The sequence below is a fragment of the Pygocentrus nattereri genome, chromosome 5 (assembly GCF_015220715.1).
Source record: "Pygocentrus nattereri isolate fPygNat1 chromosome 5, fPygNat1.pri, whole genome shotgun sequence".
Classification (NCBI taxonomy): Eukaryota; Metazoa; Chordata; class Actinopteri; order Characiformes; family Serrasalmidae; genus Pygocentrus; species Pygocentrus nattereri.
Window position 1 is genome coordinate 24940667 of NC_051215.1, and position 8343 is coordinate 24949009.

The following is an 8343-nucleotide window of genomic DNA, read 5'->3' on the forward strand; positions in this document are numbered from 1 at the left end:
TCCATCTTTTCTATCTCGCCTTCTTTTTCTTTATTTTTTAATTGGGTCTTGCCTTCACTGTCTGTCTGTTTTTCCTCTCCTTTAGGGTCATTTTAAGGGAAATCGGACACTTTGGAACTCAACCGACAGAGATTTTCATCAAACTTTGTGTGCCTTTTTAGTGGCAATGTAGAACCCCAGAACTGCATTTGCATGAATCTGCCACTAATATAAAGGGAGAAATGGACTAAGAATGTTTTAAGTACGAGGGTAGGGCACTACACATTCAACCTTGATTATGTCAATTTAAATTACAAACAGATGGTTTTGATGCTGTTTGAAAGCTCTTTTCTGGCTCTACAGAGTACACAAACAACACTGAACTCAACAGTTAAGCCCTTTTTAGTGGCAAGGTAGAACTCCAAAACTGCATTTGCATGAATCTGGCACTAAGATTTCAGAGGTTGTTCATGACGTTGCAGGCTATGTGTGGAAAAGATACTGACCATTTTAAAATAGTTTTTTTTTATATTCAGATTTTAGTATTTTAATATCTCATAATTTATACTCGGCTAACTGTTGAGTTTCACTGCTACTAGCTGTTGATAGCTCACCCTCCAAATGCTGACCCACTGAATAAATACAGCAAAATAATAAATTTAAAAACATTTCCATATTTAACCCCTTTTTTACACCTCTATACTGTATTTTATTTACTATGGCCTTAGGAGCAACAGGCATGTTGAGAGTAAAATACACCCTAGCTTGATCATCAGCATTGCAAAGTGAGTGACTGAATGTTATTGTCACTTAACCTACATTTCTTAAAAATCAACTAAAATCCAGACTTTGGAGTTATCTGAATAATAACACTAATAATCCGGTGTTACATGTACAATATACTATTGGGCTAAGCTGAGCCCAGCACTGTTAACGCAGGGGAGTTGTAAAGAAATAGAAGCCCTGCACTCAGCAGCAGCAGCTTACCGATTTTGGGCCTTTTTTTGAACAAGAACCCTTCGATCCCCCCCCTGGCTACGGGCCTGACTCTTTTCTGGAGACTCACTTTCAGCTCCTCAAAGAATCTGCACACATACCTCCAAAGCTCAGTCTTAGAAGCTGGTTAATGATTTTCTGAAGTAATCAAACCCATTCAGTGGTGCTGATGTCTGGCCTCTGGGGTGGTCAGTCCATTGTTCAGATTCTTTGTTTGATGTGTCCGTCTCCTTTTCTCAGTGAGGTTCTTCTTGATCCGATACACATCCTTTCAGACCCACAGCACTGAGTGGTCTTCTCACAATAGAAGGATGGACAAAAACACCTGTGGATGTTTTCAGATTTGAAGCAGCTTGATTTTCTACCCTCTCTCAGAGATGAAAGCTTTAGGTGCTGTTTATCTGATGGGGGCAGTTTTGGTGGTCTTCTTTTGGTTTTTTGGAATGCCCTGTTTTTTCTTCTCAGAAACATCTCCTGAAAATGTGCATTATGGCCACTTTGACTGGAAGATTCAAATCAAGTGACATCAATTCAAGTCAAAGTTTATTTATATAGCACGACTTACAGCAAGTGTTGTCACAAAGCAGCTTTGCAGAAAAATCGGGGTCCGATCCCCCATGAGCATCGCCAGTGACGACAGTGGCAAGGAAAAACTCCCTAAGAGTGAGAGGAAGAAACCTTGAGAGATACCAAGACTCAAAAGGGGAACCCATCCTCCTGAGGTTTGACCATCAGTATAAGATACAGAAAAAGGGGAAAAGCAGGAGAAGCAAAATCTATAAATTATAAAAATGCGGCAGTGCTATGGTGGTAAAAATGTACTGCAGATGCTGCAGACAAATTAGGATGAAAAATATCAGAGTCTTCCTCTCAGTGAAAGGTTTATCAGGCAACCAAATAGCCACATTCTGCCCCTTTTATATATAACATATTACTTGGTGGGGTGGACAGATGGTGACCCTCTCTTCCCTAAAGGGCAGGCTATTATTACATGTTACATGCGTTTTACATGGACTATCACGAGAAGCAGACTAAGTAGGACTAGTCTGGCAATTAGGCATTTCCAGTCCAACCATTAGCAGCACTTCTTAGTCCGAGTCACAGGGGACCTCCGCTGTACAGCTTTCTGTTTCCCAAGCTCCAAAACACCTGATTCAGCTCATTAAAAGGCTTATAATTAACTGATAAATCGAATCAGGTGTGGCAGCTATGTGAGGGAACAACTGTGCAGTCCAGGAGTTCCACTGAGCTGGAACGGAGCATAACTGCATTAGTAAAATCCTTAAATCATCACTACTACAGATGGTCGAATTCAATTCATATCTGCAGGAGAAATGTAGCATTTCACGGTTGGTCTTTGTCACTTTGCCAGCTTCTTGTCCGTTGGGCCTGAAGAACTTGCTCTCGAGTTTCTGTGCGCCAGACGTGTGTACAAGTGTAAAATGCGCAAAGTTGTATGCAAAACTTGTGAAAGGCCATGCTGATTTTCTAAGTGAAAATAAGTTAAGATGTCTTGTACAGGGAACTAAATGAAAGTACATTTTTCTGCTAATTTTAGTGCACAGTTTCTGTTCCTTTGCTTGCTTTAACAAATCATGAAAAATAAAACAAACAGGATAAAGAGTCGCATAACTTTTGCACAGGCCACATCTTTTTTCACTTTGAAAATCCACAAAATGTCAGAATCAGAATCAGAATCAAGCTTTATTGGCCAGATGTGCTACGCAAACGAGGAATTTGTTTTTGGTTACAGGAGCTCACGGTGCTCAATATCAAATAAACATTTAAATGTAGTGAATAAAATAAAATGAAATACATCTAAAATAAAATCAGATAAAACACACACAAACACACACACACAGACACACATCTTCTAAGCCGCTTATCTTTCTGGTTCATGGGGGAGCTGGAACCTATCCCAGCTGTCATTATGTGGAAGGCAGGATACACCCTGGACAGGTCACCAGTCCATCGCAGGGCAAACACACAGACACATATACACACCTAAGGGCAATTCAGAATGTCCAATCAGCCAGACTGCATGTCTTTGGACTGTGGGAGGAAACCAGAGTACCTGGAGGAAACCCACGCAGACACAGGGAGAACATGCAAACTCCACACAGAAAGGACCCTGGTCTCCCGGCCGGGGAATCGAACCCAGGCCCTTCTTGCTGTAAATAAAATACAATAAAATAAAATAAAAATGAAATAAAACATGCATTCCCACACACACACACACACACACACACACACACAGTCGTAACCTTTACATTGTGCAAAGTATGAGGTTAAAGTTAAAGTTCTGAGAGCAGCAGCAGTTAAAGGGTGCATAGTGGCAAAGCAAAGGATCAATAAGGTGACAGTCAAGATAAGTGGGGTGATAAGGCAGGTAAGTTGGGTAATAAGGCAGGTATGCAAGATACTAGAATTAACACTGACAGTAGTTTCAGAGGATGGAGTTGAGTGTGATACTATATACCAGTATATTTAGAAGTGCAGTTTAGAAGCTGGGATATTGTTTATGTGTAATATTTACTGGTTAAGAGGGTAATGGTCAATGTCACTTGACCAGGTGTACCCAAACTCCTGCATTTGACTATATGTGCTCACAATGTGCCTAAATTTAACAGTCAGTTTACTAAAACCACAGCTTATAACGCAAACTAAGCACAGTTCGGCGCATTAAGTACACACATGAGGCACAGCGTTTAAAGGGCACAGTGAAATAATGGAGCTGTTAATGAGCTTAAGACAAAAACAGAAAACGGAAGGTCAGTGACGAAGGAGTAATGGCGTAATGAAGTGCTTTCCCACCAAACAGTCTGCAGGAGTGCTATTTTACTTTAGCTAAGAAAAACTGGACTGATAACAAGGACTGCGCTGCCATAGCATATTTTGCATTTGTGTCTCCTCCAGAGGTGGACGAAGTACACAAACCATGTACTTGAGTTTAAGTAGAGACACCCAAGGTAAAATCCAGTAAAAGTAGAAGTTCCTTACTCTAGACCTCAACTTGAGTAAAAGTACTAAAGTGTTTGCCTTCAAATGTACTTAAGTATCAAAAGTAAAAGTACTAAAAGAGTAATTATGGCTCTGATGTCCTGTTATCATTTTTATAACAAGACTCGCTTCATGAACTCATTTTAGGTGAAAATCCTCCAGCGTCTCTCTTGGTAAACCAGTCTTTTAATAGAAGGTCATTAATTAGTGACGCTGACGTCTATTAAAATGATCATAAGCACAAAACACTGAAGGTAAACAGTTTCCATCAGGGAGAACCGAGTGGCTCTGAAATCACTTTTTACACACAAGCAAAGTTTCAGTTTAAGATTTATTTACAACTTAGTTCCAAGTTTAAGTTTAATAAAAACTGGCTTTAAACTCAGGATCACAAATGAGCTTCCTTTACTATGTTGATCTGTAGGTCTCTGTTCATAAACATAAACCAGCCCAAACTAATTTACTATAAAATGAAAAGGTGTTTGTATAAATTCAGAAAAAAGCCGCGTCAGTCACGACTGCATATGTGGACATATTTCTATATTGTGCTCTATTTAAAAAGTTAGGTTAGTTCCATAGTTTAGGTAGACATATGTGCTCCCAAAATTTTACTGCTGATGTTGAACCGTGTGCTGCACTGGGTTGGTATGACCAACAGGTCAAAACAAGCTCAAAACAAAGTGACCGCTGTGCCCTGATTGGTGTTCTTGCTTTGCACTTCTTTTGTTTTGACATGTTACGTTTTTATACACACAGAAACAAAAAGAAATGACAGATTTCTCAAAATGTAGGAGGAAAAAGTCAGAGATTTGACTTTGAAATGTAGTGGAGTGAAAGTTAAAAGTCACCCAAAACAGAAATACTTAAGTAAAGTACAGATACACGAAAAAACTACTTAAGTACAGTAACTAATTACATTTACTTAGTTACTGTCCACCACTGGTCTCCTCACAAGCTTCCATCTGGTCCCGACAGTTTAAACAGTATTTTTCTAAAGGTGAACATTCCTTCAGCATGTATTTGAGGCTCAGGCACCTGTCTAAACCTCTTAAAGAAGTCTCACAACAATGAGTCGCTGAGACGCTGAAGGAAAACTCAAACTTTGCTCAAACTGTAGTAAATCAAGCAAAATGTGTAACCACCTGTACATGCCCACATTCTGCACAGCCTTCCCTCAAATGCATATGCATTAGAAAGAGAAACGTATTTTGTGTCTTTCCATAGTCACGGCCCATAAACTGCATGTTCAGACACACATCAGGCTCTGTATGTCTTCGAGGATGCCATGTTTTTGAGAACTGGCTAGCATCCCAGTTCCTTGTATCTAGGGGCCAAGAGGCAACCTTGCAAGGATCTAAAAGTTACATTACTGTTGGGAACTCTTAAACTGCTTTAGTAAACTGTTCACATTCTCTGTTTTACATATACCCAAACAGAACAAAACTAATTCCATCTCCCTGCCTTTTTCCAAGTAAACGACCACCCACCTGTCCAGCCGGACACTGATGGACGATAAATCATAATATAACTTCATAAATTGTGATTTTCTTTTTTATTAATACAGCACAAGGTTATGAACATAAGTAAGGAAAGTAAATAGAGTTGGTACACAACTCAATGCAAATACACAATAACAGGAGCCACTGTGAGGCAGACAGAATGTGATGGGACACAATGTCTATTAAAGGCCTTTGCTGTTGTTACCTGTATTCACGTATTTTGTTTTATTTTTTATATCTCTTTCCTGTTGTCTCCTTTCACAGCTGTACCTGCTCTGCAAACAATCAGAGGCCTGGCTGGTGTAGCTAGGGGAGGAGCCTGAGACTTAAAAAAGGCCTTCAAGGTGGATGAAAAGAGATAGTGCTGTTCAAATATGTTGTGCTTTAATATCTTGTGTTGGGGGAAGTGCTTTAGTTTTAGGTATTTTACCTGTATTCTTAACTTTGTTTTACAAGAGACTGATTATTTGTACCACCTGGGGTTTCAAACAAACAAGAGGGGCACGCCTATACGTTCTCTCCATGTAGAAGTCTACTCTATCTAGTTCTCAGGGTCAGAGGGCACCAGCACATGTACTTTTACAAGCCAGGGAATAGTAGACTAGCTAGCTTTTAATTCCACTTCTCTTTTTGTTTCAGAGTAGGTGAGTGTGGTTAGGTTTTGTTTTTTTCCTTTGGTGCTGCCCACAGTTTGATTCTTCCAGTGTGGTACTGGGTTTGCAGCACAGTGTTTTATTGTGGTTGGCTTCAACAAAATGGTTTCAAAAGCTCTGTTGTTCTGTTCTTCTAGCTTTCAGCCCAACACGAATTCAGACTTTTAATGCCACTGTGGGATGTTGCTAAATGACTTTGGCTTTTAAAATTTATACTGGTAATAATCTGGATGGCCCTTTTCTTTTTTTGACCTGAGAGAGATAACATCCATTATTTTCATCCATCCATCCATCCATCCATTATCTTCCGCTTCTCCGGGGTTCGGGTCGCAGGGGCAGCATCCTAAGCAATGAAGCCCAGACCTCCCTTTCCCCAGCCACTTCCACCAGCTCTCCAAGGGGGATTCCGAGGCGATTCCATTATTTTCATACATATCTGAAATATTGACTCATCAGCCCATCATGTTTCCACAGTGTATCAGGCCATTTCAGAGAGGTCAGCTGCATTTCTTGATGTTGACTGTTGTGCACAGCCTCAAGTTGCTGTAGTCCTGAGTTCATGTGGTGATGTCCTGGACTATATGCAACTTTCCTGAGTGGTGCAACTATCTAAACATCGGCTCTCTCACTGGGAGATTGCAAGTTCGATTCCTAGCAATGTCATAACTCTCCATGGCCAGGAGTCCAAGAGAGCACTTGGTCTCATTGACCAATACATTTCTAAGTGTTTTTGAGAGAGATGCTGAGGAAAAAGTCTAGGGCAGATTCATGATGTGCTCTTAAACCACAGAACTGTCCTCACCTCTCTCTCGTGTGTTTGTGTGTGGATTCTGTTCAAATTCCAAATAAGAAAACACTGGTGATCATCAGAACCTGGTTTTAAGAAAAAACTTCTTCTTCAGAGTGAGATTTCTCTGGGTAGGCAGCATCGTCCTCCTTCTCCCCCATCATTCAGCGTGATCCTAGCCAACATGGAAGGGGATCTGTTAGCTGTTGTAATTTTGAGTGAACAATCTCCTCCAAGCGTATTGAGCTGTTCAATGAGGACGTGCAGTCAGCAGTTTGAAAAGATGTGGTGGAGCTTCATGTGTCTCAGAGCAAATCTTGTAACCAGTCCAAGAGAGCAACCAAGAGGGCAAACACAAACAGGTAATGGAAAACAGGTTTGTAGGTTCAGAATTCTGGTAAATGCAGCACTGGAATGAATGTCTATTGGTTGAAGTCATGTGATCTGCCACTGAATCATGGGAACTGGAGTTTTCCGGACAGTCAGTTGACTAAAGTGAGCCGGCAGGAGAAAGGGAACCAATAGAGAAGGCGTCCTCAGGAGGTGGTGTGAAAGGGGGAAGAACTAGCTAAAGGGTGGAACCGACAATTACTAAATTGATGAGAAAAATTCAGTGAAATTCTCCCAAAAAGTATCTCTTCCACTTAAAAACAAAAATGTAGCATCAGTGGTCTCTGTCCTTCATACAGAATATCCATTTACTTTACCTTTAGGGAGAAATACAACTCTTTTAGCTAAGAAGTCTCCAAATTTTAGTGAAAGAAGAAGTTCAATGTCTGAGTGATGCTGGCGATGACACAAATCCACATGGGGCTAAACTGGTGATCTCCAAGATGTTAATATCAGTGGTGGGTGAGGCAATACCCCTGAGTTTTGCTAAACCCCAAAGGCCATTATACATCCAGCGAAGCATGGTTGGAAGGACATGAAAAAGCATACACAAACACCCACTCTTCCTGCTGCTGATCTGCATCCATTGCAGGAGGGAATGCAATCTCAGATCTGCCAATTATTCTGAGTGACCTTCATGAATCTCTGCATTGTAAGTGTTCCATGCAGAATAGCTGAATAGGTTCAGAATGGAAAAAATGACTACATTCCTTCTGATCTCCTTGTCAGATGAGTACTTTCTACTGGACATGACCTTTCTGCTCTGAATAGTGTCATGGTTTCAATAAATCTACAACAATCATGGTTATAGGACTTGCACCATTTCTTTCAGACCGTGCTACAGCCTTGTAACGGAACAAGCTGGGGGTGTAAGTTGCCTCACCACTGAAGAAATGATCTAATATCTGCACTGAGCACCATTAGAAGTATCATTCGATGTTGGCACGTTGCAGTCCTCCCCTCATGCTCCCTGAGGAGCAATCAATATGCTAGCACCAGCCAATTATCTGTCATAGGTGTTTAAGCAAACGCTAAGATG